Source organism: Callithrix jacchus, chromosome 9 (assembly GCF_049354715.1).
Source record: "Callithrix jacchus isolate 240 chromosome 9, calJac240_pri, whole genome shotgun sequence".
Lineage (NCBI taxonomy): Eukaryota > Metazoa > Chordata > Mammalia > Primates > Cebidae > Callithrix > Callithrix jacchus.
In genome coordinates, this window is record NC_133510.1 from 18,471,651 (window position 1) to 18,485,957 (window position 14,307).

A 14,307-nucleotide genomic window follows, 5' to 3' on the forward strand; every position below is an offset into this window, starting at 1 on the left:
TCAATTGACTGCTTGCCATTTTATAAGGAATACCACCCACGGACTGCTAAGTTTGATGTGATCGTTATTGTATTTCTTCCCAAGACATATTTTATTGTGTATACAAGTAGTACACATTTAAAAGAAATGCTCCTCAGAATCCCCTTTTATTCTACTAGTAAAATATATAAGAAATATGTAAAAATGCTGAATTAATAAAATAAGAGTCCAACTCAAGAAGTTACAAAAGAACAATCAGTAATCTAATGGAAGTAGAAAGATAAAATAATAAAAATAAGAGCAAAATTAACAAAATAGAAAAATATAGAAAGAAATGACTAAAAAAGTCGGTTCTTTGAAAAAAGTAACAAAATAGCTGATTCTTAGGCAATATTGATGAAATAAGAGTGCATAAAAACAAAATCATAGAAATGAAAACAGAATTAATTCCATTTACAGTATAGATTTTAACATGAAATAATTATAATTAAATGTATGACAATACATTTGAAAATCTAGGCAAAAATATTAATATAACTTACCAAGACTGAATAAATAAAAAAATAGGTCACACCAGTAAAACTATTAAAGTACATCAGTAGTTAAAAAGTTACCTACAAAACAAGTGAAGAACAAAACACCATACTCATAATTTTATACTGAATTCTACCAAAGCTTCAGTGAGGAGATTTATATCCTATCTAAATCTCTTTAGAGAACAAACAGGGACAACTGTGCAACTTTGATGTCAAAATCAGCCAAGTTATAAGATGGGCAAATTATAGACTAATTTCAGTTATAAATAGGTACAAGTAGCCTGAATAAAATATTCTCAAGCCAAATCCATCAATGTATTAAAAAATACATTGTAGCTGAGTTGAATTTATCCTAGGAGTTTAAGAAGAGTTTATTGAAAGCATTACTAATATAATTCACAACATTAGAGTAATAAGCTGTTAGCATCTCAGAGATATGGAAACAGTATTTTAAAAATTCAACACTCAATTCTTGTTAGAATAAAAAAATCCTTAGCAAACTAAGAAATGATCAGAATTTATTTAACTTGATAGAATGCCCACCAAAAATTCACAGAAAAATCTTACTTAAAGGTCTGATCTAGGCCAGGCACGGTGGCTTACGCCTGTAATCCCAGCACTTTGGAGGCAGGTGGATCTCGAGGTCAAGAGATTGAGACCATCCTGGTCAACATGGTGAAACCTCGTCTCTACTAAAAATACAAAAAATTAGCTGGGCATGGTGGCGCGTGCCTGTAATCCCAGCTACTCAGGAGGCTGAGGCAGGAGAATTGCTTGAACCCAGGAGGTGGAGGTTGCCGTGAGCCGAGATCACGCCATTGCACTCCAGCCTGGGTAACAAGAGTAAAACTCTGTCTCAAAAAAAAAAAAAAAAAAAAAGGTCTGATCTAATAAGCATTATCTTGAAAATTAGAATTAGAAACAAGACAAGGATGCCCGCTATTGCCACTTCTATTAAAAGTGATGTTTACACAAGGAAAATAAAGGAAGGAAGGAAGAAGGATTGGAAGGAAAGAACAAGGTCTCTCATTATTACAGATGAAAGAGCTGCCAGTATATAAAATAAAAATAATCTGTAGACCAACAATATAAATAATAAGTATTAATTGAGGTTATTGGATCTAAGATCAGTACACAAACTGTTAGTATTTATATCTAATAAACAACAAATGATGAATATAGTTTAGCAAATGAAATACTGTAGAGCAGATGAAAGAAATGAATGAGATCAGCCTGTATCATCAGTGATACATCTCAGTTAGCAAAACACACTGAGTTTAGAAAAGCAAGTTGCAAACTTGCTATGTACCGCAGGATACCATAAATACAGCAAATGCATAAAGACATGCTTAGGAATGATAGACACCTTTTAGGATAGTGGTATGTCCGGGACAGAGGGAAGGACATGGAGGGTAGAGATTCTGCAGAATTCTTAATGGTCTTTGGAGAGGAGGTTTGAAGTGAGTATCATAATATGTTTGATTTTAGTGTCTATTGTATTATTTCATTACTTTTTTGCACATTTTAAACATTCCATTATTAAATCTTAAAAAGGAAAATATCTCTAGTGGCAAGCCTTAAGGCATGGCTCCAAGTAGGTGTTAGAGACAAGTTTGTTGTCTTGTCCTCCCATGTGGGGAGCCTCCACTAGCAGGCCTGGCGCAGCTCACTTACTGGAAGGAGTAGGGGTATGTGGAAGACATTGCTTGAACTTCCTGGCAGAATAAGCTTACCTGCATTGGAGCAGAATGCTTCCCCATACCATCCCCCATCCCAAACTCGCACCCCACTGGGGTTCACATCTAACAGGTGTGCTACTGCACCCTGTGTTCTGTATCGGGAGGATATTGTGAATCTGTTTCAGACTAAGATAGGTGCTATAAAACATAGCCCAAGGCAACCAATTATGGGATCGAGGCCACTAAGAAAAGAGAGCAGAAAAATTTTACCAAGGGAAAACTGGGGTAAAAAGCAAAGAAAGGTATTTTATGTCCATGGTTTAATTTTCATGTTATCAGTCTTGGATTGAAAAGGATAATGTTATAAAACCTGGCTCAGCAGGTGGGGAGGAAAGAGTGTTTTGAAGCTATGTCTTTTGGATTCTCTTACTTGTAAATATCCCTTGAAATGTCCTTCCCATAAGAAAATACAACCACACAACCACAAGAAGATAAATAAGCTGGTGTCATGTGGGCGATGCACCAGGCCTCCTCGAAGGAAGAATAATGTAAGGAAAACACCAAGTGTTGCAGTCTTGGCAGTCTAACCAGGAAGCACACATTCCTGCTTCTCCAGATTCTTGATCAGGTTTGTTCATTTGAGGAGCTTTTTCTTTTTTCTTGTGCAGTGATTAATTTTCCTTTTTTTTTTTTTTTGCTTTGTTGGAACATCATGCTGCAAATGATGACAGTTTGATGCTGTCTTAGTCTTTCTTATGAGTGGAGGAAATGTCCACAAATCACTGGATCCAGCCACATGTCCCCATGGCCTTCCCCAACACTGAGGCGCAGAGGCAGATCCATTTTCTTTGTAACAGCCAGATGAAGAAAGAACATCTCTAAGAGAACACCCATTCCAGGTCTGAAAAACCTTTCCTCTCTGAAACACTTTTCCTTCTGTCTAATCTAATTTCTTTACATGGCAGCCTTGTGGGTTCCAAAATGAAAATGAATGGAATGGAAAATCCATGGACAGTCAGTCTATAATGCACAAGCCTGATATCATGAAGATGAATTGCTTTGAAGCCTGAAACAACTTGATTATGGAAATAGAAACGAGTACCAATGCTAAATAGATCCCCTCCAGAGTATCGTGGGTGTGTGGGTCTGTGTAAGACACTTCAAAATGGGTACTCAAGATACAAGTGTGCAGAAGAGAGCAACCACAAAAGGCAGACATTGATGGAAACCGTGCAGCAAGATGGACAGCTGATAAATTGGAATGATTCGACCCAGAAAAGAGGAGACTCAGAGAGATATGAAACTTATTAATAGTATTGATGGTTGGCTTGCCTAGATGGCAGGTAGGACTGCCATGTGTGCTAGTAGAGTGGCTGGAAGGAAGGAGAAGGATCAGTAGGATATAAACACCCTCTCATATGTAGCTCCCTGGAGCCTGGCGTTGAGGGTGACCCTGGGCCATGCAATTGGCAAACCTGCTCTGTGCATCAATCAGTGGAGCTTATTTGCTACATACATTTCTCCTCCCTGCCTCTACTGGTGATCTTTTCTGAATGTCCTCTAATATACTGTCCTAGACTCCTAGGAGGGGAGGAAACGGGGTGGAGATCAGGACAGTGCACTATAGTGAGTAAGCAACTGAGGTCCAGTTGAGACATGCTTGGATCTAATCCCTGCTTCTGCCTGTTTGAGTGACTGGGCACTGTCTGAGCATCAGAAGATGGATAAAATACCAGCGTTGGACCTAGTGGCCTTGAAACCTTACCTAGATCTAGGTTTTATTTTGTCTTTTTTTCCCTATTCTACTCTGGGACTTTTTGCACTTTCCATTTCTACAACTCCAGGTACCTCTTTCACTTTGAAAATTCTCCCATCCCCCCTTCAGATGGGGAATAGCAATGCCTCACTATGAATCAAAGTATAGATGTTTCTCCCAAGTATTTCCACAAAACAGTGAGCACCAGCGTGCCCTGTCAGAGTGCTAGGATATATGCCCATGGGACTGTGGGCCCCTTTAGGACACAGCACACATCCTGAAGGTCCTTATCCCAAAGCTAAGTATTGGGCTAGCATGTAAGTGTTCAGTAAATGTCTTATAATAGTGAATGAAAGAGTAGACATTATTGATTTAAAATGCTCTATGTTGTGCCCCAGAGACATTTTTCTGGGGGTATTTCAAGGGCAGTACCCTGTGTGTAGACAAGATAACTACTTTAGTGCTAGGGGCTTTCAATATCTGTTCATGGATTTACTCTTGGCCCTTAATTGTATGTTTGAATTTTAAGTCCTCTCTACTCTGGGATGGAGACAATTCCTAGGGAAGCAGGTAAGTAAATATTCGGAATATTCGGTAAGCAGTAATGCTAGGGGCTTTCATGAGATCCTTTCATGGTATATTAACCACAGCTTTTATTTTCTGTGTTCTGATGCTTTGACATCTGGGGCCTTGCAGACCCTGGAGGGACTGTCCCTTCCAAGGTCAGCCAATTGCTAGAGATAATAAAAAACTCACCCACAAGCATGCCTGTCCAATGCAAACCAGCCAAGCCAGAATCCATACCCCCAACCACCTCCTCTACTGGGGTCTCACACTCCAGGCTAGTATCCATCTGCCCTAATCACCCCACAGCCAAGACTAGGCAAACAGGGACAGCTGCTGTGCTGAGAACACTCTGAAATTATTCAAAATAGCCAGTCCTAAACCTTCTCACCCTCCTACAATCATTCTTTCCTTCAGAAATCATAGTCACAGCTCCTGCCATGGCTCCGCCCTCTCCCTCTGCCCGCTGACCAGTGACAGGGTTCCTCACATGCTCCCTTGTGGCCTGGTGTGCCCTCTTCTCTTGAGCTCTGCCAAGATGGAAAACTACCTTTTCATTGGTGGTTGTCTCTTGATCTGTTCTCTACACCATATCCAAATCAGAACTTCTGACAACACCCTGAGAAGCAAGATTTCACAAATCAACAGCTCAGGCCAGTGAAGTGGCAAAAATGAGACGGCAAGTAAGTGGTGGAGTTTTGATTGGCACCCAGGCCTAGAAGCCCTAAATTCAATGTTCCTTCCACCACAACATGTGATAACTGGGTCTTTTGATAGGAAAACACTCTACAATAAGCATTTTTAAACATATATAATGGAATATGGACATATATGCATATTCTTACTTGTATACAGAGGTTGTATTCGCTATACAGTGCTTTCCATCTTGCTTTTTTTTTCTCGAAACAATACATCTTAGGATGTTTTGTTTTTAATCAAACTTTTTCCTTTTTAAAAGTGAGGAGGGATACATTCGTAGTGTGCATTTTTCCCAGTTTTAATATAGACCAAATAGAGGCTGGTGAGGCCAGGATCAATGTAATTTGGAGCACAACATTTCCCTAGCCAAGACTGTCGTGTAAAAGTCATAATCATAATCATTTCACCAATAGAGGTTAACTATGTGCTAGTCAGCACTGTAAGCATGCATTTGCTCATATACTTCCCCCAGAGTACCGAAGGAGAAGCAATTCTTCTTCTCACCTTGAAGTTGTGGAAACAGGAATCTGCCTGTGTTAGTCCATTTTCATGTGGCTAATAAAGACATACCTGAGACCGGGCACTTTACAAAAGAAAGAGGTTTAATTGGACTCAAAGTTTCACATGACTGAGGAGGCCTCACAATCATGGTGGAAGGCAAAGAGGAGCAAATCAGATTTTACATGGATGGTGGTAGGCAAAGGGAGAGCTTGTGTACAGAATCTCCCATTTTAAAACCATCAGATCTTGTGAGACACATTCACTATCAGAACAGCAAGGGAAAGACCCACCCTCATGATTTAATCATCTCCCACTGGGTCCCTCCCACAACATGTGGAAATTATGGGAGCTACAAGATGAGACTTGGGTGGGGACACAGAGCCAAACCATATAATTGCATAGCTGGCCCCTCTCAAATCTCATTATCTTCACGTTTCAAAACCAATCATGCCTTCCCAACAGTCCCCCAAAGTCTCAGCTCATTTCAGCATTAACTCAAAAGTCCACAGTCCAAAGTCTCATCCAAGATAAGATAAGTCTCTTCCCCCCAATGAGCCTTTAATATCAAAAGCAAGTTAGTTACTTCCTAGATACAATGGGGGTACAGGTATTGGGTAAATACAGCCATTCCAAATGGGAGAAATTGGCCAAAACAAAGGGGCCGCAGGTGCCATGCAAGTCTGAAATCCAGTGGTGCAGTCAAATGATCTCCTTTGACTCCATGTCTCACATCCAGGTCACGCTGATGCAACAGGTAAGTTCTTATAGTCTTGGGAAGTGTCCCTGTGGCTTTGCAGGGTACAGCCTCCCTCCCAGCTTCCTTCATAAGCTGGCATTGAGTGTCTGTGGCTTTTCCAGGTACACAGTTCAAGCTGTCAGTGGATCTACCATTATGGGGTCTGGAGGATGGTGGATCTCTTCTCATAGCTTCACTAGGTGGTGCCCCAGTAGGGACTCTCTATGGGGGCTCCAACCCCACATTCCCTTCTGCACTGCCCTAGCAGAGATACTCCACAAGGACCCTGACCCTACAGCAAACTTCTGTCTGGAGATCCAGGCATATCTATACATCTTCTGAAATCTAAGTGGAGGTTCCCAAACCTCAATTATTGACTTCTGTGCACTCACAGGCTCAACACCAGGTGAAAGCTGCCAAGGCTTGATGCTTGCACCCTCTGAAGCCATGGCTTGAGCTCTACATTGGCTCCTTTCAGCCACAGCTGGAGCAGCTGGGACCACAGGGCACCAAGTCCCAGGCTGCACACAGCATGGGGACCCTGAAGCCAGCCCGTGGATCAATTTTTCCCTCCTAAGCCTCTGGGCCTGTGATGGGAGAGGCTGCCATGAAGACCTCTGACATGCCCTGGAGATATTTTCCCCGTTATCTTGGGGATTAACATTCGCTCCTTGTTACCTATGCAAATTTCGGCAGCTGGCTGGAATTTCTCCTCAGAAAATGGGATTTTCTTTTCTATCACATTGTCAGGCTGCACATTTTCCAAACTTTTATGCTCTGTTTCCCCTATAAAACTCAATGCCGCAGTGGCTCGTGCCTGTAATCCCAGCACTTTGGGAGGCCGAGACAGGTAGATCACCTAAGGTTGGGAGTTTGAGACCAGCCTGACCAACATGGAGAAACCCCATCTCTACTAATAATACAAAAAAATTAGCTGGGCACGGTGGCATATGCCTGTAATCCCACCTCCTCAGGAGGCTAAGGCAGGAGAATTGCTTGAACCCAGGAGGTGGAGGTTGCAGTGAGCCAAGATTGCACCATCACACTCCAGCCTGGTCAACAAGAGCAAAACTCCATCTCAAGAAAGCAAAACAAAACAGAACTGAATGCCTTTAATAGCACCCAAGTCATACCTTGAATGCTTTGTTGCTTAGAAATTTCTCCTGCCAGATACCCTAAATAATCTCTCTCAAGTTCAAAATTTCAGAAATCTCTGAGGCAGAGGCAAAATTCCACCAGTCTCTTTGCTAAAACATAGCAAGAGTCAACTTTACTCCAGTTCCCAACAAGTTCCTCATCTCCGTCTGAGACCACCTCAGCCTAAAGTGATCTAATCGTCCATATCGTTATCAGCATTTTGGCCAAAGTTGTTCAACAAGTCTCCAGGGAGTTCCAAATTTTCCCACATTTTCCTGTCTTCTTCTGAGCCCTCCAAACTGTTCCAGCCTCTGCTTGTTACCCAGTTCCAAAGTCGCTTCCACATTTTCAGGTATCTTTTTAGCGACTCCCCACTCTCAGTACCAATTTACTGTATCAGTTCATTTTCACAGTGCTGATAAAGACATATCTAAGACTGGGCACTTTACAAAAGAAAGAGGTTTAATTGGACTTGCTGCTCTGTGTGGCTGGGGAGGCCTCACAATCACGGTGGAAGGCAAGGAGGAGCAAATCACATTTTACATGGAGGGCAGCAGGCAAAGAGCTTGTGCAGAGAAACTCCCATTTTAAAATCATCTTTAAAACTCCCCTTTTAAAGATCTCTGGAGACCCATTCACTAACACAGCAACAACATGGAAAAGCCCCACATGATTCAATCATCTCCCACTGGGCCCCTCCCACAACACATGGAAATTATGGATGCTACAAGATGAGATTTGGGTGGAGACACAGAGCCAAACCATATCACTGCCTAAGGTCACACAGTGAGGAAGTGGTGGAGTCCACGACTCCATCCCCAACTGTCTGATTCTAAAGTTCATGCACTAGGTCAGTGTTTTTCTAACTGATCTGCATATGACTCATGGAGGGATCTTTCTAAAATGCAGATTCTGATGTGGGAGGCCTAGGGTGGGGCTCTCAGGGGATGCTGGTGCTTCTGGTCTGCAGACCACACTTTACTCAACAAGGTTCTCCGCTGCTGTGGAGAGCCTGTGGCATTGCTTGTGAACTGCAGTCCTTTACCTTGCCTTTCCACAACTCTGCTATTTGGGTGTTCTTCACTGCTTATTTCCAAACTTCAGCAATTCTTCAGTTGCTGTGTGAAAGCACAGAAGCCTCTGGGGATGATGTTGAGTGGGGAGGAGAAATGAATCTCATCATTGCTTATGCAATTGGCAGCTATGGGGGAAAGATGAGAAGAAATGAAGGAGGACAACATTTGAACAAAGAAAGTAGAGGGTAGAGGATCCTATATTCCAATAGGGACTGAACTATTTCTCTATTTTGGCAGATGATGCTTCAGTAAAATGAATTTCCACCAGAGCGTATTTGAGCCCCACTTGTTCTGATGGAAGATCTAATTAAAGACCATTAGCAGGAAAACACGGAAAGAAAAAACTATCCTCAAAACAAATTCACTGCTGATCTATACAGAGAGAAGATGCTTCTCTGCTCTCTTGCAATGGACAAGGTGCTTTGTCAACAGGCAAAGAATTCTTAATGTGGATCAATGATTTGCAAAGTATCTTTTCCCTTGTGCATCATTCTGTGCTACTACACAAGTAATTAGAAGTACAGGTTATATTTTATTTCCTTTCCTAAAAGAAAATTTAAAATGTGTGTAACAAATGGGAAAATCCATGGCTTCCATTGCAAGGCAAAAGATAGACAGCTTTGTGTTTCAATGATATGAGCTAATTCATAGCTATTCTTCAAGTTCTTTAAGGAAAGCACTGTGAGGTGATAATGGCTGGATTGATGACAAAAGTTGTATTGCTGAAATGTCTATCTTCATAACTCTGGGATGGCAATATCATCAGGACCCCCTCGGTCCCCTTCACAGAGCAAATTGCCACAGCTCATTTTTCCTGTTTCAGCTGGGGAAAACTACCTACAGCAAACCTGGAGACCTTTCCCTTTCTCTCTTTTTTAAGGGTCTGGGAAAATTTGTTCATTTATTCAGCAAAAATTAATGAGTACCACCTTTTATGTACCAAGCACCAAGATATGCTTATTTTACCTTATAATATTCATTTATTACTAGTATACCCCTACTCTGAGAATAAATTCAGAGTATATCCAATGCTCAGTCTTTCTGTTTTTGTTATTATTAACATTTTGCTGCTAACGCTCAGCGACAGCCTTCACTTCACATTCAACTTTCTTAGCAAAATCATAACAAATGTAAGTTTTACAAAAATAATAAAAGGTTCTGTTAATTTTCCAGAGAGCCTCTCTTAAGCTTTTGACAATCATATCTTTTCTGCTTTTCAGCATCCTTGTAGAATTTGTGTTTCTATTGCTAGCTGGTCTTATACCACATTTATCAATAGTCAGTGCATATTTCTGAAGGTCAGGTCTTTTCACTTCAGTTTAGTCGTAGGCTTTACTTAGAACAACCTTCAACTATGATTAAAAATCTCTGACTCTTTCCACATTTCCTGACTCCTTGCTGTGCCCATGTCCCTGCTAGGCCACATTCAAGGGCTCCTTACTTGGAGCAGGCTCTCACCTGCCACCACTTCTGCCACATCCTCAGGGGTCTACATGAATATTTCACTCTAACAACCTGTAAATAAGGAGGTTGAACTCGGCAACTCTTTTGAGCCAAATAGTAGGTTCTAAACAGATACTTGATTGATGTTTACAACCACAATACGCAGCAACTCATTGCAATGTAGAGAGTGTGTCTCCCATCTCGGGCCCAGTCTATCTCACCTTTAATTAAATTCAATATTAATTTTCATCCTGACTCTGTCCCTCACAAACTGTAAGCATTGCATAGGTTACTTAACTTACCAAGCTTGAGCTTATTCCCCTGCAAAGCAGAGGCAATAACACCTAGAAATTAAACAAGATAATATATGTGCCTGGCACATGGAAATTTCTTAGCACATCCTAATTCTCCTGTGATCTAATTTCCTAGTTCCTCTTTCTCTCTCTCTCTCTTTTTTTCCTCTTGGGAATATGGTTCATTGCATGTGGAATAGCTTTGCAAATAAAATATTGCAGAAATGTTGTTGCTCCTATTACACGATGCTATGGGATAATTTCTCCTTTTGACATACATTTTCTAATATAATATTAAATAGAATGATGGCAAGGCTCTCCGAGCCTTTGTTTGCCTGTCTTTAAAATGGAATGTTACAAATATTCAGGGAAGTCACATTTGTTGTGTCCTACACAATATTTGATACATAATAGGGGCTCATTAAGTTGTAGCTGTTACTATTATTTAATAATCAAAATTCCTGTATCTTTGTGCACTTCACCAGTTAGTCTCCCCAGTTCATGGTTTCCTGTACTCCTCACCCTCCCTCTTCAGTAAAAAATTTGGTCAAGAAGCGAGGAAACCCAAGATGTTGAGATGCACTGAATATACTTGGGATCCTCATAATGAGTCGTAACACAAGGGCTGAAAAAAGTCTATAGTTTGCTGTGTCCAGCACTTAAAGTGGATGGTTATTTTATGTAACTAGTCATTGATTCATGGTCCTCTAATGTATATAGGTACCATTTCCTTTCCCCAGTATAACAAGCAAACAACAAACTTGTTGATCTGTGCATCCTCCTATTCTCTGAGGTCTCCCACTGAGAGAGAAAGAAAGTTTGTAGCTAACCCTCCAAGCTACTGATTCCTTGCCAGTGATATGGCCAGTTGCCATATCACTCACAACCGTATATGGTCTCATGTGTAAATAGGGCAGTTTTTATTATGCCCAATCTGCAATAAGCCCAGCAGATCCTGTTATAAAAGAGCAGGAGGGGAGGCTCAGCATTGGAGCTCAGACATCCCAGTGGTTAGAACATCTGCTCAGGGCCCTGCCAGATGTGCTCTCTAGCAGCCATCTCTATATGTGAGTGAAGCCGCAAGCCTCTGAGAGCCAAACCTGAGCAGAGAAGGTGGAGGGAAGAGAGAAGCACCGTTAGCTTAAATGTGCTTAGCCTCTCCTTTCAATCTTGTTCAAGCTGACACCTTGTATAGCTGCTGCACTGGGCTTCAGTGCGTAAACCCAGAACTGGAACTCAATCATCAACTAGTTAGGACCAGCAGCTCCTCACCACGAGCCCAGGCAAGCCCTGAGACTTGTGAAATGGTGCAGAGAAAGGAGACCTATCACAAGAAGTTACAGATATTGATACTGCTTATTTGGAGCAAATGACTATCACAGTACTTTATTACTTGCACCTGTGTAATGCCATCTCTAGTCCATTCTCTATTTTTTCCCTCAAGGAATCTTCCAAAAGTGTGTTCTTGTATTTGAACACTCCATATTCAAATAGCATCCATGGCTCTAGATGACTTCTCAGATAAAGTCTAACTTCTGAAACCCAGCATTTGACAGTCCACTGCAAATCCACATGTCTGGGTGTATCTTGAATTACTCTCCTTGATGAACCCCTACACTTCAGCCAAACTAAACTACATGCCACTCCGGGGCTTGCACGACATCCCCTTCTCCAAACCCAGCCATTTGTTCACGACGTTCCTTCAGCACACGTTGTCTTTCAGCCTCCTCCCTCCAAACTGCATGTCCCAGACACACTTGTCTCTCATTGTCCACCTCCCAAACCGGCCCCTTCATGACACCATCTCTGAGCTCCCCAGTCAGAATTTATTTCTTCCTCCTCTAAACTTCCCTAGCACCTTTCATGGCCTCATACTGGTGTAATTGATGACATTTTTCTTCCTAAACTATATTATAAATCTTTGAGGGCAGGGTTTATCTTGTGCCTAGATTAGTGAATTATATTTAATAAAACACCATAAATATTAAACCAGTGACTAAACACCGTCCTCGGTACTTTCCACTTGGCTTTAATAGCAATGATTATTTATATGTAAATTGGGCAGTTTTTATAATTTCCATTTTATAATGGGTGAAACTGAGACTCAGAAAGTTAAGTAACTTCTGAAGGCTGCATAGATAAATGGTCCTGGAGTTAGGAAAGAACCTAGTACTTTTACTCAACCCCAAGGTGAAAATTGTTCCACTGGTAATCCACAGCGCAGGGCTCTGCTGGGGGATGGAGTGGTCTGAATTGTCTGGTGAAGCAGGCAGTGGATTAACAGGGAAGGGAGAAGTGGGTGTTCCAGGAAGGAGACAGTGACAAAGGTGGGCATGAATATACTGTAGTTCACAGGTGAAAATATTTTCACTATGCTCATGGTGCAGCCTGGGAGAAAGCAGGTACTGAATATACACTAACTAAAAACATAAAGGAAGGGAAGAAGAAAGGGAAGTGGGGAGGAAAGTTTGGAGGAGGAACACTGCATCTAGATTAATGAAGCAGCACAGAAATTACCAGCCCAGTGCTGGAAAACATGCCGGATTGTCAATGGAGCTTTACTGCACTGGAGGACAAGTCCTCTCTGGCTAGGAGGAAGGTGTGTGCTCCCTTCAGCACTGCAGAGGGACAGAGCTCCTAGGCCATTGTCATTATTGTTGGCATCTTTGTCCCATATGAGTATCAGTGGTAACTGTTGTCTGATTTTGATAGGTAAGAGACCCCAGTGGTGGGGCCTACTAGAACCTACTTTACCTGCTACCAAGCCACTCTCCCCAGCCCATTTCCTTGAAGATCCTGATGGCTCTTGATCATAATCACTCATGTTGATTTGGGGAAGAAAAACATAGACTAGAAATCAAGAGACTCGTTTGGCTTTAGATAAATCAGTTCATCGTCATGTCTCTTGGCCTTAATTGCTTCCCAAGTTGTCAGGCAGGGATGATAACATCTGCCGTAACCTCAGGGACCATGAGGCTTCAATGAGAGACAGATCGGAAGTACTTTGAAAGTATGAAGTGATGCATAGCATTGGAAACAAGGGTGGATTTCTGCCTCAGAAAAAATAATTGGAACGCTCGTTCTCCAAGTCTAACATTTTGATTTTACCATTCAACCTGACTTGAGAAGTAAACCACAGCTCAGTGGGAGGGGCTTTACATATAACCCACCCTCTAGATTTGTGACAGCACAGACGATACCCACCCCCTCAAAGGTCTTTCCTGGAGCACTACCTGGGAACCACCCAGTGAGGTCTCAGGTCCAGCCCTCCATGCAGACATGCCTGACCTACCTTGCTGACCATTCTTTGCTCGTTCCTTATGAAATAACCAAGATGGCAATAACTCAGCTCTTTATCTTTTTATTTCAATGAAAACTGGAGCTGCTATGTACATTTAACCTAAAGAGTCCATATGGTGTGACAAACAGCAGAGCAAAGAAACCCCATGTGTGCTTCCTCTTTGCTTTCTTCCCCTTGCTCATGCCAGCTTCCCAGTAAAATGCCATCCCTAAATTGTTTATTTGCACCAGCGCTGCAATTAATAATCACTAATGTAAGTATGCCTTCTACCCCAGTGGCTCTCCATCCCTTAGGGACATCCTGGCTAGAAGTCTAAAAGCATGCACTGCAGTCTGTGAAATTCTTACCCGGCTGTTATCTCGGAGCTGTTGGAAGCAGCATGCTCAGATGGCTGACGACATCGGAATGGGAAATACCTGCTCCAGAGGGGGCCAGTCAAACAATCTCGGTTGGTTTTATTGCTGCCACATCCAGGAATCAGGTGCCTGGAAAAAAATACGCTGACAGGATCAGACTCAGGAAGCTTCAGTGCCATCTGGGGTCAGGAAAAGATTTTTGTCCATGTGCCAACTGCGGGGGCTGAAGCAGTGTGGCGCTCTGCTGGCAC

General features: G+C 42.0%; 1 long non-coding RNA gene across 1 annotated transcript in view; it reads right to left on the reverse strand.

Moving 5' to 3' along the window:
• LOC128928525 (uncharacterized) overlaps positions 1 to 14,107 on the reverse strand; it is a 48,886-nt gene extending 34,779 nt beyond the window's left edge. The window contains exon 1 of the long non-coding RNA XR_008473710.2: positions 14,048 to 14,107. This is a non-coding gene — a long non-coding RNA (uncharacterized LOC128928525). The remainder of the gene's footprint in view (positions 1 to 14,047) is intronic.
• Between the last annotated feature and the right edge of the window lie 200 nt (positions 14,108 to 14,307).